The sequence below is a fragment of the Thermobia domestica genome, chromosome 8 (assembly GCF_964235325.1).
Source record: "Thermobia domestica chromosome 8, izTheDome1.hap1.1, whole genome shotgun sequence".
In the NCBI taxonomy this organism is placed as follows: Eukaryota; Metazoa; Arthropoda; class Insecta; order Zygentoma; family Lepismatidae; genus Thermobia; species Thermobia domestica.
The window spans coordinates 97,278,999-97,298,408 of record NC_137461.1 but is presented as its reverse complement, the minus strand read 5'-3'; the positions used below and the strand labels follow the sequence as shown (position 1 = coordinate 97,298,408).

The 19,410-nt window shown below is 36.8% G+C and overlaps 1 protein-coding gene and 1 long non-coding RNA gene across 2 annotated transcripts in view; one reads left to right on the top strand and one right to left on the bottom strand.

Moving 5' to 3' along the window:
• The window catches only part of LOC145691793 (alpha-tocopherol transfer protein-like), a 309,517-nt gene that overhangs the window by 48,699 nt on the left and 241,408 nt on the right, over nucleotides 1-19,410 (top strand). The gene's annotated exons all lie outside the window — the stretch shown is intronic.
• Nucleotides 3,775-4,056, bottom strand: LOC145691792 (uncharacterized). The gene is made up of 2 exons (XR_014132547.1): nucleotides 4,010-4,056; nucleotides 3,775-3,866 (listed from the first exon to the last, which is right to left on the bottom strand). It is a non-coding gene; the product is annotated as an uncharacterized LOC145691792 (long non-coding RNA).

The following is a 19,410-nucleotide window of genomic DNA, read 5'->3' as shown; positions in this document are numbered from 1 at the left end:
CTGCTCTAATTGATCAAACATCAAACCTTGCTGTGACATAGTCACACGCTACAAGCCTTTGCTATTGTTTTCCACATTCTCATGTTAAAAATTTTCCCTCAAATAATTTTCGTTTGAATAAAATCAAAACAACGAAGGAAAATCTTTATTTTTCTCTCTCCTTTCTTCCTTTTCCTTTATTTTTTTTCCGAAATCAATTCTGTTGTAATTAATCCTATTGGGAACGGCGGTGAATGATTCAAAATAGATGGTGACATGTTATGTGTTTTGTTATCTTTGTCGAGGTCAGTGATTTCTTGGTCTGAAATACGTCCAATCCGTTTTAACCTTGAACTAAAGATTTTTTTGGAACCTCGTTTTATAATTAGAAAGGAACTGATTCTTTTCAATATTTTCTGGCTGAGTCTGCAAAATTTGGCTTCGTGTCAAAGAAGACAGGTAAAAACTGTGGTCATTGGTATGTCAAACAACATAACAATAACTGCAAGTTCACCATATGTGTATAGGCCCTTCTCACTCTCTTTCTTTCTTCCCTTTGAACAATAATAGGCATTCTTGGAAAATTCGACTTCCATACCCCCAAAATACATTTTTAAGGAATAAAGACGAAGTTGGCGAACACAGCTTATCTAGGAACTGTTCAGTGACACATTTTGTTTAGAAATAGAGTTATGAAAGACAGTTGTTGTTTATTCCGAGAAAAATTACAAACATCGAAGTACCAATGTACATTGTTGGAAACCTTTGAGGGGAAGACTCGGCCCCCCTGGGCCCTCCCCTTCCCTACGCCACTGGCATACTCAAAGAACACAGCGTAAATACATTTGTTATTTGCGTAACATTTTTACATTCCACTTGTAAAATCACTAATTTGTATATTTATCAAGTAAATTATTATTAGATCAGCCGACAAATATATTCACCTCAAAAAATATTAAAAATGTCTTAGTAGTAATGGGGTTACTTTACCGCACTCTTAATAATCCAATTTTGGGTCCCCATGGACCATAGTGAATGAATCAGGGATGCTTTGGCCCGGGATTGCGTCACCTATTGAAATTTTTGCTTATGCTTATTCAGGGGCCATGCACGATGGTACGAATGAATCAGAGGTACATTGGCCAGGCTATGACGTCTTTGAATTGGGAGTATTGGATCAGAGGTCATGATGATTCTTTAAAATTACTAAAAATATGATCTTGATGATTCATTACGTTATGAAATAGTACAGGTTTACGAATGCTTTTTATTTTTCGTTCCCTTTTATGGCATAAAATTTGGAGATTGTTATCCATGGACTAACACTGGTGCAAATGAAATCTTTAGTTTTACGTCCCACGATTATGCCAGCTAGGCTAAAGGAGACGGTGACGATGAGAAATGAATGAAAGTGTGGGAGAAAATTGGAGCATAATGTTGTCCACCACAAAACTATTTTCGAGGAGTTTAAATCAGGGACCACATACAGCAGAGGTGAACGTTCTACCACTAAGCCACCGCACCTTTACTGGTATGAATGAATTAGAGGTAGTTGGTTCGAGCTAATATGTTCGTTTGACGTCACTGAACTGGGATTTTTAGCTTGGAGCTTATGATGGCTTGTTTCGCTCCCTTTTATGGGTATAAAATTACCAAAACAAGGTTTGATTTCTTTCTTGATGATCTATTACATTATGAATTGGTAGACCCCAGTAATAGTATAAATTAGTATTAGTATTAATATGAAACTCGAAAACTTTGGAGTTCCTTTGTGGCTAACCGGTTAGCGTATGCGCCTTTAACGTGGGAGACCAGAGTTCGATTCCCGGAAGGAGCTCATGCGGTTCGGATTTCACGTTAATTAGTAGGTTCTATTTTCGCTGCTGAACTTTGGGAGGAATACTTGATTTTTGGTTGTTATCCCTTTGATGAGATGGACTAACACTGGTGCAAATGAAATTCTTTAGTTTTACGTCCCACGATAGGTTAAAGGAGACGGTGACGATGAGAAAGGAATGAAAGTATGGGAGAAAATTGGAGCATAATGTTACCCACCACAAAACTACTTTTGCAGTGTTTGAACTAGGGACCCCATACAGCAGAGGTGAACGCTCTACCATTGAACCACCACCTTCCTTACTGGTGTGAATGAAGTAGAGGTATTTGGTTTGAGCTAATGTGTTTGTTTGACGTCGGGGTGACCCTATTTCACTTTTGGGACCCCCCACATGGACCATAGCGAATGAGTTAGAGATGTTTTGGCCCGGGATTGCATTACCTATTGAAAGTTTTGCTTATGTTTACTCAGGGGCAGGGATCACTCAGGACACATAAGATCACATTGATTTACATCAGGAGTGGGGGGGGGAGAAAGGGGAGTATCGCACCTCGTACTCTTTGATGAGTATAAAGATATCAATTTCGGAAGTTTTTTTTTAAAACTTATCCTATTATCTTCACGAGACATTTTTCGTTGTATAATAGAGTACAATGATTTACTTTTTTTGAGAGTCATCGTTCCCTTTGGAGCCTTATTACGTTATATGGAGGCATATTTAAAATTATTCCCATAAATTTGATAAGTACTTTGTGATCCATTTTGTTCCGCTTCAGGGGTGAACATGGATACCTTGCAATCGTCCCAAGTTCGATTCTTGGTGCTAGTTTAGGACATTTTGAATTTAATGTCCCCGCCGATGATGAGAAATGATGAAATGAGAAAACATCATAAACTTACTTGCTTGCGGATTGAAGCAGAGACCTCACACATCAGAAATAAGAGCTGAGTCACCGTACTCCATTGAGAAGTTCAACTTGTTTATTACTATGTAATGGTCCCGAGTTCGATTCTTGATGTTAGTTTCAGGAAATGTTGAGTTTAACGTCCCCTTGAAACGATGATGAGAAATGATAGGAGGAAACATGAACTTACTTCGTTGTGGATTGAAGCAGGAACCTCATACATTAGAGACAAGCGCTGAGCCATCGTACTCCATTCAGTGCAAACAGTTTCGCGTATGAAAAGAAGACGAGCAGATTTAAACAGATTATGTTACATTATACATTTCATTGCGAGCAGTTTACACTAGGTTTATGTTTCATATAGAAAGATAGAAGATCTGTGTTGTCATCTTTTTACTTCGTGTGCGACTTTGACCTTGAAGAAAACCTTGCTGACTCAGTGCTAAGCATTGGCATTAAAACGTATACACATAATCTTATTGTTTAGTTGGCTGTATTTAGAGATTAATCAGACGTTTAAGGTTGTTGGTTCGAATCTAGTTGTGTTCGATGTAATTCAGTGCCTGAGAAATACTTACCGAGATTTTCCAGTGTTGCCAACACTATCAGAATGAATCGATTCATTTAGTCGGAGCAGTTTCGTTACGAAAACTGATTTTTGTTTTGTACACAAAATTTTTTTTCTGAAACAGAATTTTGTTTGTACATAAAAAAATTTTCTGAAACAGTTTTTTGTTTTGTACACAAAAAGATTTCTGAAACAGAATTTTGTTTTCGTACACAAAAAATTTTTCTGAAAACATTTTTTTTTTCGTACACAAAAATTTTCTGAATCATTTTTTTTTCGTACACAAAAAATTTTCTGAAACAGAATTTTATTTTGTACACAAAATTTTTTATTTCGTACACGAAAAAAAAGTTCTGAAACAAAAATTTAGTTTGATTTTTTTTGCAAAACATTGATTTATTTTATCGGTAAACTGATTCAGAAAAAAGAAATTGAAATCGCAGTACAGGAAAAGAATTTGATTTAGGATGTGAAATAAAACAGAATCATGTTTTTGTACATTTATTTTTAGCAAGTGAAATAGAATACAGAATTTCTTTTTCTTCAAAGGAAGACGTGTCCGTGACGGGTACAAATTCTGTAAAGAGAAAATAAAACATATGAATATACATGGTAATATTTATTTTGTTTCCTGTGAAAGAAGAAAAACAGATTATTAACATCGAACTAACTGATCAAGAGAGAGTGAGATGAGAAAAAAGAAAAGCAAATGGGACGTACCTGAATTCCTTTTTTTTTCTCCACTGGTTTCTGCAAGGTGATGTCATCTGAGTTTGTCTCCGCTGTGGCATCAAAAGGAACTCGTGCATCGTTGAAGCATGTCCCGTGCACCGTCTTGATTCTTTGCCCCGTCTTTGGGAAGTGATGTTGGTGGAATTAGGGAAAAATATGACTGTTATTCTGTTCTGGCTTTTTTATACCCATAGGGCAATGTCTCGTATGTGTCTGGTATTAATCGGCGTTTTTTATAGTTGAAACTGTACTTCTTTTCTTCAGGTTTTGTGACAAGATGATGATCGTGGGTTCTGTAAATTTTGTGCGGCGTGCTAATGGAGATATTTTCACTCGATTGATTTATGATCATTTGCTCCAGACTATTGAAATTTAGCTTTTGACTTGCAGTATAATTGAGTGTAAACCCACGAATTTTGCATACATAACTGGTTGATTTCGTGTCGGGGTCGTAGATTTCCAAAGCATACTGTTTTGGGCCACCAGACACGAATTTTTTAATGTATGCTTTTGGTCCAATTGATTCCAGTTCATTTGACATTGAACCAAGAAATACTTCTGGTTCTATTGTGGGCTGTGATGGTCGCTGCGTGAATATTACGGAATCTGTATCGAAATATAGTACTCTTTCTTGCAGCAATTCTAAATATTTGTAAAGTTCCAGACGAGCTTGACACGTTGTAAATGCTCCAAGGACAACATTAGCATTGTGATTTTGTACTGAAACATCATCTTCATACTGCCAATAAAGGTATAACAACGAATCATTAACAGGTAAAATTTGGTTGACTTTTATGTCTGGAGAAGTTAATTTCTGATACAGTTCTTTGGGGTCGTTAATGATGGTCGTTTGGCTGAAATTGTCTCTTATAGCGAGTCGTCCCCAGAAGGCATTCAAACAGAGTTTTGCAAGACTACGACGTGCTGAATTTGTAATTATATTTGTGGCATCCAAAGTTATGCCTTCACGTTGTTGTACCATTTGAATATACTGCTGCTTTTCTTCTTCGGTGACGCAATTCGCAGGCCAACCAGAAGCTTCCAGCTTCGATTTCAAAAATGTGTTAATGTATTCGCTGAATAATCCGCCAGTCTTGGTTTCTGGATCATATACGGTGATGTCGTAATCCCAAATTTCGTAAATTTCAATGACTTGATACCCAAGTTCAATGGCTTTTTGAATTTCATAGGACACCCACGTTCCTGTTAGACTTCGTTCAGTGTCGGTATGTATACATTCAGAATCTTGATTTAATGCTGTGGCACAGGCAGCACAAAGTGGAAACAACAACTTCTTATTTGAGCGAAATGGAAGTACTGGATGAAACACATTTCTGCTAGGCAAAATCTTCAACTTGACTAATCCGTTGACATCTCGAATGGCCGGCATTTCTGGATCTCCCTGTAGATATATTCGTGGATGCTCTATTGGATACCGTCCACATTTATTCACATAAGGATACAGGGAAACGATATCCAAGAATTTTATTTCTTCGCCTTCATTTTCATTTGCGACGTGATACAATTTAATGGCATTAACACGACCACCATAGAAACTGTCTCTTGGATTCAATGGTGTCTTATTAGTATAAGGATGTGTGCTTAAAGAAGAGGCCAATGCTGGATTGGATTTTAACACTTGACGAAATTCACATTCCCACATTTCATGTACTTTATATTCCATGGATCGTAATAACTTAATTTTACGCTGTGTTCTCTCGTAGCGATAGTTCATCGTTTCTTCGGAGTTCTCATAAATGGGCTGATCACGGCCTGTAGGGACACATAGAGCACAGGCATGGCTTCTGCACCCTTCAAATTCATACACGTGTTCCTCTTTAGTGTCGGGATCTTTGTAGTAACCGTCCAGATGAAAACCAGCAACATAAACTTCTTTTCCGCTCGCAGCATGCAGAATTGAATGACCCTCTTTTTCTTCCATGTAGGCAAGCCACTGCAAAGCAATCCGTGACTCATTGTTTTTGTGACGGTATCCTCGTGCAGGAAGAATGCTAATAGTATTGGGTTTTAAGAAATTTCGTCGAAATACTAAATTGCACGCACTCGCCAAAGTGATAGCCTCCAGGAAAGGATTGACGTGAGTTTCTTGTTCAAAAGTGGTCATGAAAGATATACAAGCCATTCAAAGTACGTTGACGTCCTGGACACAATAGTTCACCAATTCTTCTTGGAAAATAAACGTATCGTTCTGGTGTTCGTTGTACCATGTCATGAATTTCTCTCGTTCATCCACTTTCATTTCATCTGCACCATAATAATGGATGTCCGGTAATTTTCCCACATACGCTTGATTTGCAGCAGTATTAAAAAAGTGTGGAAAATATCCCTTTGTCGCTGGTAAATGAAATGCCTTGGATAATTTACTTAAAGCCATTGGCATGAAATTTAAGGAGTCAATAAACGATAAGTGATTCACTTTCATGCTTAGTATTTTTGCTCCGTTCAAGATCAAGGTAGGTTTCAATTCATGTTCTTCCACTAAAGATTTAAGAATAAAATGACCATCATATCCCTTAGAGTTATGTGCCAAAGATACAATAAGCTTGATGTTGGGTCGTGGTTGACGTAAATACGCAAGAAAGACATTGATCGGATCATCTTGAAAAATATGTTCCCGCTGTCCACAAACGTCACACGGATGATGTATATCTTCATCTTGAACACAGTTGTAACATACCTGTTGGGCCACCAGTAAATTGGGCTTATAAATGAACGTGTCTTCATCGAAGAAAGTATCCTGTGTGGCTTCGATATCATAGAAGACAATCATAGCCTTCTTGGCATGTAACACTGATGGAACTCCAGGTTTTAATTGAGTCGTATCAGGCTTCATGTAGCATTGGTGGGTAGACGTAACGTGTTTATGGCACACATTACAAAAATAATCTGTACAATGATGTTCTCTTTCTCCTGTATGGACAAACGAATAAATGCGTAGACATTTGGAACACTGTTTCACCATCTTGCATATTGGCTGGCCCTTATGATATGGTACAGTCAGATGATTTGTATAGCATGTTTCACCATAAAATTCACGATTGCATTCTGGACACTGCTTTTCCGTATTGGTTTTACTGCATGGCGGTTTCTGCAAACATTTCTCACACATGGCTGAACAGTTCTTGACGTGTCTATTTCTGTTATTATATTTTTTGTGGCATGCTACACAATAATACACAGTAGAGAAAACGGCCGTTAATGACGTGATGATGTCATAATGAGAATTGATGCACATTAAATTGATTGGAATCTTGTCTTCGCCACCAGGCCCTTCATACAGAATATCTTCTCTGGAAAAGCTGGTGTATACGGTAAGTTTATAATCGGTCAAGTAGCGTTGCAATTGTCGCAATTCTTCCACAGATCCCCCATGATCTAAATTCACTGATGATCTGGACAAAAGTTCATGTACGTCAGGGAGAACGACAAACTTTCTTTGGTCCTGATATTGTCTGTACAAATTCTTGTTCGTATCCTTATATTTCTTTAAACCAATAGCAATCACAATCGCATAAGCCAAACATTTCTTGTCGGTGTTTTTACACGTAAAATGCCTTTCTTGCGTTTTAGTAACTCATCGTTTAATAAATGACCTCGACACACCAATCCAAATCCACGGGGCACATCCACATGATGAAAATGTACAATGAACGGTTCGTTCATGAGAAAACTATCGTTACTTTGAAGAATGCGATCAAAGGATGCCCATAAAGTCTCTAGTGTCAGATTACTTGCACGCCGAAAAGATAAATAAAACGATTTGTTCTTCTCATCATGAGATAAAATCGATAATCCAACCATCGATAATTCGTCGACATTTTCCAATAAGTAATCTAACATCTGTTGAAAGGAGGCCTGAACCCACTCAACAATATCGGTGTCACTGGTCGGAGCATTGATTTGAATTTCCAGCATTCGTCCTTCAAGATTAAAACGCCGATAATGTCTATTGATTTCTCGCAAGACAGTAAAGCCAGAAGTAGCCATATTCAAATAGGAAAAAGGTAAGGTAAAACAAAAAGGAATAGGCAAAGAAAACAAATATCTAAAACGAGAAGAGAGAAAAAAAGCACGAATTAAAATTGAATTCAGAGATCACTAACACGTTTAACGTTATCAAAATGACTACACGATCAATCCTAAAAGAATTATCATATCTCAAATAGTTCTACTGTTAAAAATTTTTATTGTCGTCATACTGGAAATCAAACCCGGGACCAACATGTAACTGACCTAACTTTCTGTAGTGATAAAAAGAATGAATGAAATTGTTTTTTTCTAACTGTGCTGAGAGAATCATTGTAGTAAGCATTCTTTCTCCTTACACTGAACTTTAAAACGTATGACTAACATGAAACGAAAACAAAATCTCATGCGCTTGCTTTTCTCGAGCTAAGGCAAGAAAGACTCGAATTCGTTTCTCGGCGGGAGATCAGATCCCACATTAAACTGCAGGTCCATGTCTCACTGTTAAAAGGCAAGTTGTAGGGAACAAATTCGTGCGTAGTTTCTTCGTTTACGTTAATGGCAACTTTCAAAAACTGAGCTAAGTGGTTAGCGTTACGCACCTCTGGCCCGGGTTCAACACCCAGTATGCGCTCAGATTCAACATTTAGCTGTATTCCTAGCCCCACTACTGAAGGGACGCTAAACCAAAATCAACAAATTTCTCGTGCTTACTTCTAATGTGTGGGATGTGGCCCCGAGTTCAACACCCAGTATGCGCTCAAATTCAACATTAAGCTGTATTCCTAGCCTCACTACTGAAGGGACGCTAAACCAAAATCAATAAATCATATCATTTCTCGTGCTTACTTCTAATGTGTGGGATTCCTAATTCGATCCCCGGTCAAGTAAGTGAGGGTTATTCTTCCATTTGCTAAATAATTCATGCTAAAATAAAACAGTGATAACAATGTTATCCTCATTTCAAAAGCACTCCATTGATATTAAGAAACGCAGTTGATATTTACCTCAAATTCAAGGAACGGAGTAAAGTCACGCTGTCACTAGAGGTACACCTTCGTTCATTCACGATCTTCGTGGAAGTAGGACTTGAAAAATGAAAATGGATTTTTATTTAGGCCAGAAACGTGTTCAACTATAAAGTGACATCACTATCAGCCAATCAAAAACAAGGAAACTAATAAATGACATCACGAACAACAAATGAAAACACAGAATTCATCATGTATCATGAGCCGAAACGTGATGTAACAATCGATCGTAACGTCTTTTCTCCTTACTCATCAATCGTTGCGACCATCTTCTTCCCCCACACTTCGCGGTCGGTTTCACTTTCGTGGGTGGATTTTCGTCTGGAAAGATCCAAACTGTAGACTGGCGTTTATTTTCAGGGTCAAATTGATAGATCCAAGTCTCATCACCAGTAACAATGTCAGAGACGCGTCGAGAATTGCCTCCATCAAATCTTGCAAGCATTTCTTCACATCATTCCACACGCATGCGCTTCTGCTGTTCAGTCAAAGTGTGAGGCACCCAACGAGGTGAAACCTTCCTGAGCCGAAGATGATCATGAAGAATTTTTGTTACTGCTGGCGATCCAATATTCACTGTAGATTCAATGTCCTTGAAAGTTGTTCGAGGATTTTCTCGAAACATTTGTTCCACAGCGGCAGTGTTTTCATCTGACACAGCTGTTGCCGGACGTTCAGCTCTCCCTTCATCTTTAAGCGATGTCCGGCCTCTTCTGAATTCACCAAACCACCGAAAAATTGTAGCACGAGAAGGAGCAAGGTCCCCAAATGTCCCCTGCAAACGGTCAAGGCTTTGTGTCTTCTCCAAACCACTTTTGAAATTGTGAAGGATCATTGCCCGAAAATGTTCCCTTTCGAGCTCCATTCTAGACAGCCAAATACTGCTCACATCAACAAACAAGTGAAGGCGATACGGCTACGCCGATAACCGGGGAGAGTTGAAACTTGCTTCGCTTCTTCGCTCTGGATACCACTACCGAACGCAATTGTTGGAATTCAAATACTGTGCCACAACAATGCGTATCTCAAAACTTTCGTAGTGACCCTTGTATATGGATTAACTGCCTATAGAATGAAATTAAAACTGACTCCAGTTCTCAAATTATTTTTCGGTGGTTCTAATAGGGTTTTTTCCTCTGCCAAATTCTAAAGTATTTGCCAATAATACGCTACATTTAGGTTTCGATCAGGAAAACATAATAATAATTCGCATACAATGTTTTATGATTTTCATATGAAACGGAAGCATACTTTAAAGAGGTTATGACGACTTCAATGACGAGATGGAGTCAACAATATGTGTTACATGTATTACGCCCTATGATTTTGTATAAATGTTCGGATCACTGGTTTAGCCTGGAGGAATATTGTCCCATAGTGAATCATTCTGTACCATAAAAGTTTAGTGTAGCTATTGATGATTGTAGAAGATTATTTTCCCCGGGGGACTTTCAATAAATGGAGAGTGAAGTAGTAGTGCACAAGTACAGGAACCACATACTGCACACTATCGGAAGTCTGTGCACGGGGGAAATTTAGTAGGTCCAGGCGGAAATTTCAATGATTCAATAGTGATTTTAGGTGAAAATTATTATTGAATGTAGCAAAACATAAAGCATGGATTTAACTTCCCCTCATGTACCCCCCTTACGATTTTTTTTTCAATTCAAGCGCATACTACGAGATTTAAGTTATCTATAACTCAAATTATAGAAACTATGATATACCAAAAGATATTAGAGAAATATTTCACTTATTAATTAAATAACAGTCCAGTTGTACTATAAATAGAAGAATCATGCTACGTTTAAATTTAATAGATTTTTTGATACAGAATGTAACTATGTTATTCTAAATTTTATTTTTATCAACTAAAGAAACATCGCGAACCCCAGTTCGAATACCACTTTCGTAAAGGTTAATAAATAAACAAAAAAAAAAAAAAAAAACAATGTGCTCTCGGCTTATACCTTTCTAAAAGTACCATATTGTTAAAATATCGACCAAGTGCAACTAGCAGAACATTAAAATGCAATAAACATTTCTTTCTTGCTTGTTTTTGGCGTTGACCACGCTTGATATTTACAATCTTTTTGTTAACAAAAAATTTAGTATGTATTATTATGTTTTGGGGGAATCTTACAATGTCTCCATTCTCAACTCGTTTTTTTTTTATTAATAAAAATTATGGCTTTTATAGTCACAACGTTGTTCTAACGTTCTATAGTGTGCTTTTGCCTTTGAGAGAGAAATCTCTGAGATTAAAAAAATCAAGGGACAAAAAGAGGGAAATTAGAGAGAGAAAGTGAGATAAAAGGTGAGAAAGTTAATTAAAAGGTTGTTAAGCTGACTAATTGGAAACTAAAGGGAATATTTTTTTATTTCCTTCCCTCTCTCTTTTTTCCCTCTTTCTCTTTACTACCGTTTCGTACTTGTTTTGTTATTACAAAGGTGAAGGAAATAAGGAGAAAAAGAAAGAAAAAGGAGACTGATAATTATTCTTTTGTGACGTCAATTATCAAACGTTTTGTTGTCTAAAAGTTCGTTAGTGTAATGTAACGTTTGTTGTTTTCTTTTTTTAACCATTGCTGAATTTCAGAATAGAGGGAAAGAGATAGATTATATTACATAGTAAAATATGATCTGAAGTTGTTCAATACAAATGCGTTCTTTTTCTTTTCTCTTTTCAATATATTGTCAATAGATGTTAGTACTTATTAGGTTTCCGATTTAACTTGTACTCAAAATTAGTTTAATATTTTATTGTCAATATTTGTTCCATTATTAAAAGTGATTTAATTCTTCGTTATTAGTGTTCTGACTAAAATGCCCGTTCTTTGCACGGGCAGAATAGGTTTATGGAAATTATGTTGAACCCCTCCTTCCTTAGGATACTGTAATGCATCCAGACATATGAAGTCTATCATCCACGTGCTATATTGCAACAAAGCAAATTACACTTCACTTGGTGACACATGACACCGAAGAAAGAAAATGTCATCTACACCAGGGGCAGAGCCAGGACTGACTTCTGGGGGGGGCGGTGGGTTGTCATACTGCTATTTTTAAGGGCTCCAAACTTTGGGATGGGTTATATATATATATATATATATATATATATATATATATATATATATATAATAAGAAAGTTTCCTCTTCTGGGGGGGGCAATCGCCCCGATCGCCCCCCTGGATCCGCCCCTGATCTAAACTAGTGCCAGTGTTGAAAGTGACCCGAAATTTTTCCTTAAAAGGAGGAGCAGTGAATACCTGTGTCCGTCCCAAATTGACCGAATACCACCTCTCCTATTCTGTCTGACTGCATTGGATCGTAGGGTAATACTTTATAACAGGGATGCAAATAACCACTCCCTCGGGGCGAGTGGTTCATCGGTGCGGACGAGTATTTAGTATCATACCGAAGGTAAGTAAATGATTTCTATTGTGGGATGTAGGCTAGTAGCCTTTTTCTTGGGCTAGTAAAAATTTGATGCTTATTTGCATCCTTGCTTTATAACCACTCACCTTGTTCGGCTCCACTGGGCTGTGGAGTGTTCCTTAAATCGACCCGCTCTGTTCAGCTACTCTGGACATTGGAGTATCCTAAAATAGCACCTGAACCATACAAATTGAGAAGGAAGGAATTAGAAACTCAGCTGTGTCTCCGGACGCTCTTTTTAACAATTTTTTGAACTTACAATATTTTTGTAATAGTGTACGAATCTTTCGTGATAAAGAATGGCGGATTAAAACAAAAAGAACTCGTGATTTTACTGCTCTACACCCCGGTATTCCAATGCGCATGAGGGATTTGGACTTATTTATTTACTTATTTCGGAGAACAACAGGCAAATGCCTAATTACAGTTTTCCATTACTCAATAATAATAATACACTTTAAAATACACATAAAATAATACAATAATACGATAACAAAATATAAGTTTCATACTGTTGCATCACCGCAAATAGTGCCGGCATAGCACTGAAGGCAACCTAAAAAATGTAAGAAAATCGTTGCCCAACAGATTGGGGATGTTGTCTCCATCACCAGCTTTTATGAAAAGCTGGAAAAGAATAATTAAATTGTATGATTTTTTTAATGAAAATGCAAGAATACTAAATTTGGGATGTATCTTTAACAGAGCTAATATTGTAAATATAAATGAAATACACAAAATACATATTTAAAAAGATGCAGCAGAATTTGGGTAGGTGAACTAGAGTCTTACGTCTGTAAAATGTAATGGTTTGTAATGTAAAGTCCCTTCAATATGTCAGCTGATTACAATACCTTCAAGTATCGAAGTAGGTCCATGACCTGTCGTCCAACGATGTTTTCTCCGTCAAAATCTTATTCACACTCTCTTGCCCAGCTCGGTGTCCGCGCTTTTATTCAAAGGCTGGTTTTACAAAACCCAACCCCTTTTCTTCTTCTGTCCATAAATGGTAACAAAACTTCAAATGTTCGGGAACACCCACAATCACGTTGTCTTGACGTAAAATCGAAAGTTCTAGAAGGTTTAGGACATAAACCTCTAAAGTTCAGTACCACAAACATTACCCTCAATCGACCTCACAGGAGGTGGCATCGTCCAACGTGAACTTACCAATATAGCTGATAAAGTAGAAAAATAAGTATTTCCACAATAAAGTAATGTTTATGTTTGTGAATATAAATCACTTCACTCAGTAGAAGGAACATAATCTGGCATGTTAATCAATATCAAAATATTGACTCAACAAAGTGACAAAACAAAATATAGCTGACATATGACACGATGTGAAATGTGAAAAAGTAGCAAGTAATGGGAAAAAAGCAGGACAAGGAATAAGGTGTAGACATGTGCAGGGTAAAGGACTTCTGCTATTGCATCTAGGTTAATGAACCAAAAAAGTATTACAAATTACTTCAAAGAAGCTTGAGGCTACATGAGTTCAAATCTTTTTCAAAAAATGTAAATGACATCCACAAGAATCGAACGACGGACTTCCGGGACCATATCTCTCATCATGTAACAATACTTTAAAATACATAAAGAACGATATACAACTCATTTATTTGGAATAAAATTTTGTCTATAACTAAAAATGTCTATCTCTGGGTGCCTTTGTGACACAATAAAGACACCTTTCTGACAGGCGATACATCCAATGCATTAGTTCGTTGCGCTGAGAGAAGGAATATGCCATTATTGGAGTCTTGTTGTTCTATGTGGGACGTGAAATTTGATTTCTGATAACAAGTATTCTGAATATATTGTACTATACTATGAATTATTTTACGTAAGAAAGATAAAATGAAATGAATTCTCCTGTTTTCAAGTGATTGCAATGAATATTTGCTTCGAAGATCTTCGTACTTCTCAAATTTTGGATATCGCTGTTTCTTTATATGTCGAAAAGCACACAAATTTATTTTGAATGTTTTCGATTTTGTTATTGTTTCTGATTTCAACACTACTTCTTACTTTTAAGCTCAAACTCAACTCAACTCAACTACTTCTGACTATTAGAATCTCATATTATCGCTGCCTATTCCACCTTAGACCTTACATAGGCCGTATATAGTGTTTGTATTTGAGGACATTAGTGTTAGAAAAATCACTTCCTAATCTCATCACAAAGCCAAGGTTACTAAAAGCCTCACCAACTACTATGTTGACATGAATACGGAATGATAGGTTTGACTGCAGAGTGACTCCAAGATTAATTATACAATCCACTGTCTCAATTGGCGTTTGATACACGTTGCGTACATAGTTCATTTTCTTAGTGTGTGATATGATTTTGCATTTTTCTAATATTTAGCGGCAATTTATTTGATTCACATCTTTGGAAAATAGCATTTATATCGCTTTGCAAAGAAACAGCGTCTTATTCCATGGAGATACTGCCAAGTTTGTAGCCAAAATGTCAGGGATGTGTCGCCATTAATCTCAGCAACCTCGAGAACTATGGACTGGACACTAACAGCAGTTGTGTTGGCCCATTTCCCATTGTCGAAAATCTGCTAGAAACCTGAGTTAAGTGGATCCATGTACCAAAACTAATCCAAATCGGTCCAACGGTATAGGAGCAGTTATCCATGTAACATCGTCACATTTATGTACAGACAACGGGATAAAATGGCCGAAGATGAGGCTTATACTAATCTATTAGATATCATAATTGACCTCAACAAATAATTAATTTTACATCTTCGTGAGTTCTTTTCGAGAATGTCGAGAAAAACTTGATAACAGCGGCCCCGGGTTTTATTCCCGGTGACGACACTGGGTCGAAAAAGTGTGAAAGATTTTTTAGGCTAGCCATTATAAATAAGGCTTATTCCTGGGTATTTTTCATCAGCACCATATCTAACACTAAGATTTCAGGCCATTTTCTTCCTTTCCCGGCTAATGTGATCCCAGAGAGACGTCAGCCTCACACGGCTTAAAAGGTCATAGATGTCGAAAGCCCATAAGTATAATCCAAATCCTAATTCTAATCGAGAAAAAGTATACTTTTAAAAAAAATCTAAAAATTGATATGTATATGACATCGAAATGGAAACAATGAGATATTTAATAGTGCACAACATAGGCATATCTAGAAGGCGCCAGATTGCTGGCCCCCGCTAGAACACTGTTGCCCCTTGTAATATTGTTGAACCACTTTCAATTCTCAACAGTGAGAACGGTGCTTTTACAGCAAAATATTCTATAGTTACGCCAATAATTCCGAGATAGTCAGAATGCAATTTGTTTAACAGGGTCATTTAAAAGCCTTCCATGGACAACATAATTTGCAAGTGATTTTCCTTTAAAATCTCAAATTTAGACATCCTACACATCTAACCAGAGAAGAACATCAATCTGTATTCAGGAAAAAAGTGATTAGTAAATATCCATTTGCTATATATTTGTATTTCGTACCAGTAACATGATATTGAAAAATGAGAATCGCGATCACTAACCAATACACGTTCGGATGATCTCCTTAGGAACACCGTCGAAGCAGACGGATAGAAAAATGATCGTGCAATTCCAGACAGGTTAGGTATACTCAACGGTGTTACTCAAATCATCAGTTAGGACAATAATCAGTATAGTAAGTTAGACTTAGTAATTATGAGTATCACTATATGATTATACTGTAATATCATGCATTTGTATATGATTATTATTATTGTATATTCCAATGATACTAGTAACAGCTATTAGGTTTAAGTTATGAAGCATGCTTATATATATGACATTTTGAATTGAATTGCTTTTAAGTTTAACGTCCTTTCCAGCAGCAATGGTATATGAGACGGGACCTACTGATTAACGTGGAATCCAAACCACATGAGAATCGAACCCAGGTCTTCCACGCCACAAAGGAGATTAAGAATTCAGAAAGAGATCGCAAGGCTATTTGTTGTTTAAAATATTCTTGAGTTGCTTTCTTCTTAATCCATTAATCAGTAACTGTGTGATGTTCTTGGCGTACTACGATTTCACCAATGCAGTTGCATGCCATTTTTCTCAGGGCTTTTCTACAAGATTTACAGTCATGACGTTATAGGTATATATATATATATATATATATATATATATATATATATATATATATATATATATATATATATATATATATATATATATATATATATATATATATATATATATATATATATATATATATATATATATATATATATATATATATATATTCCACGATAAGGGAATTCTATTTATCTATAGCTATATTGTTTATTCAACTTTATCATGTCCTCAATGTCTCTGTGCAACTCTCAGTAACAACTTTTAATATTTTTCGTCCCCCTTCGACGATTGGTGGGGTTTCTGCTTTTGATACACCTTGATCGTCTACAAAATCTCGAAAGTCATTTAACGAAACATTAACTATTGCTTGAAAACCTGGAGAAAGAAAATATTATGTATTAAGTTCTCAAAAATAGTTCTAGAGTCTATGTTTTTCTTTTTTCGTAGGTATTGGATGTAGAGGTGGACATGTGAGCTCTAAGCTCTGAAAACATAAGAAATTATAGCAACCATTTCGGGAAAGTGGCTGACTGGTATATACGATTCGGTATACACCATACCACAATCATTCGACATCTCCGCCCGATCGGTAAATAGGGTTCCAACTATGGGCTGGCCTACTTCGGAATAAAATGTTTGACTGATAGACCTGCGCACAATCACTTATCTGAAGGTGGCTTAATAATCAAAAAATATACCTGTTACCAGATATTGTAAAATAATAATAATACTTTATATTAAAAATTTAAATTAAAAAGGGAGCGCGGTGGCTCAGTGGTAGAGCGTTCACCTCCGGTGCTTGGGGTCCCTGCTTCGATACCAGCTCGCGCCGTGTGGACTTTGTGCTGGACAAACACCGTGCTCGTGGGTTTTCTCGGGGTTCTCCCGAGCTCCTCCGTGGCTAAGCGGTTAGCGTACGCGCCTTTGGCTTGGGAGACCCGTTTTCGATTCCCGGCGGGAGCTCATGTGGTTCGGATTCCACGTTAATCAGTAGGTCAACGTCTCATATATCTCGCTGCTGAACGGGACATTAAACTCAAAATCAACTCAACTCCATTAGCCTCACCGGCATAACTGTGGGACGTTAAAATTAAAGATTTCATTTCATTTTTTAAATTAAAAAGCTAAGTATTATGTGATTAGTTTTATTACTATTGATATTTTTAAACAACCAGGTCTAATAATTTCAGTGTCCCCCATGCTTTTATGAGAAATTAAATTTCGTAAAAATATCATTAACATCATCACGAACACAAGAAAAATACTTTTTATTATGGCATATTCCGCTCAATAATAATAATAATAATAATAATAATAATAATAATAATAATAATAATAATAATAATAATAATAATAATAATAATGTTCAGTGCCTATTTAGTGGAAAAGAAAAATTAACAAAATTTTGATTCTACACAAAACATGAAGTTGTGGACAAACACCATGTGCGTGGGTTTTTTCGGGGTTCTTTCGGGGAAATTTAACTTGTATACTGTAATAAGGTACAGAAAAGAGAATGCTATTTTTTAAAGAGAGAACGACATTATCGAATAAGATTGACCATTATCACAATATATTCAAGATGAAAAATATTCATTTAACAGTCGTCATACTTAGTTGTCTGCACTGAAATTCCCATAATGTGTTTTCTTCTTTTCTAATATGAGCAACGAGCTTCTTAGTGGCTAAGTGGTTAGCGCACGCGCCTTTGGCGTGAGAAACCCGGGTTCGATTCCGACGAGAACTCATGTGGTTCGGATTTCACGATTAATCAGTAGGTCCCGTCTCATATAGCCTCGCTGCTGAAAGGGACGATAAAATCAACTCAACGCATATTGAGCACCATAGGAGATATAACTCCAAGGGGAATTTCGTCCCTGGGAAATCTCCCAAAATCATCAATGGTACGAAATATGTCAGCAATGCAGTCAATCATTTCCAACTCTATGTTCTGTGACCTAATTTGCTTTTCATGTTTTCAGTAAACTAGACAGACAAAAGAAAGAATAGAGACTTTCTTCCAGAAAATTGTGTTCGAGGGTGGGGGGTCACACAGGCCCGAATCCACGGGCAGTTTAGGAGGCCGGGCTCACCTAAATTTTTACATGAGAATGAAATATGAGCATTAAAGTAGTCAGCCATTAGGATTTTTTTGTCTTAGAATGATACCAGATTCGACTTCTGGTGTAAGCTCAACTTTCAGTCCTGTGTCATTTGCAGGTCTCGTCTCATACAGATTCGTTGAAAAACCTCTAAACATGTACTGTGACTAGTATGCTAACTAAAGTTTTTTTTTTTTTTTTTTTTTTTTAGCAAAAGAGAGAGAAATTTCTTGCTTTATACTCTGCCCTGTAATCCAGTTTTTCTGGAGGCGAGATAGTATGGTTGGGAACGGTCGATCAGATTCAAGCTGCGAACCCACATCAAAAAGACCTTCCTTTATAACCTTGGTGTTGTATAAGGACGAAAAACAAAAATATAACGATAGTTCCAGTAATAGATATTCTAGGAAAGAGATTTGTAGCTGGTTTTGAAATAGAGAAAGGACACTGCCTGAGCTTTATTAATATTACTAGCATATATTACCCGCTTTGCTGAGTTGAAATGAAAATTTAAATGCACAACTCCGTATTTCATGTGTTTAGTACCCGTGAAATATGCTGTTTTCGTTTTTAATGGCATCGATTTAAACAGCATCGGAAAGATCATTGATCATCTCGGCGACCCCAAAAATCATGGAATCGACACCAATAATGGTCATTTTCGGTCATTTATATGTATATTTCCTCCTCCCCCATGTTGCGGGCCATGGCATCGAAAGTGTCACTGTTTATCTCAGCG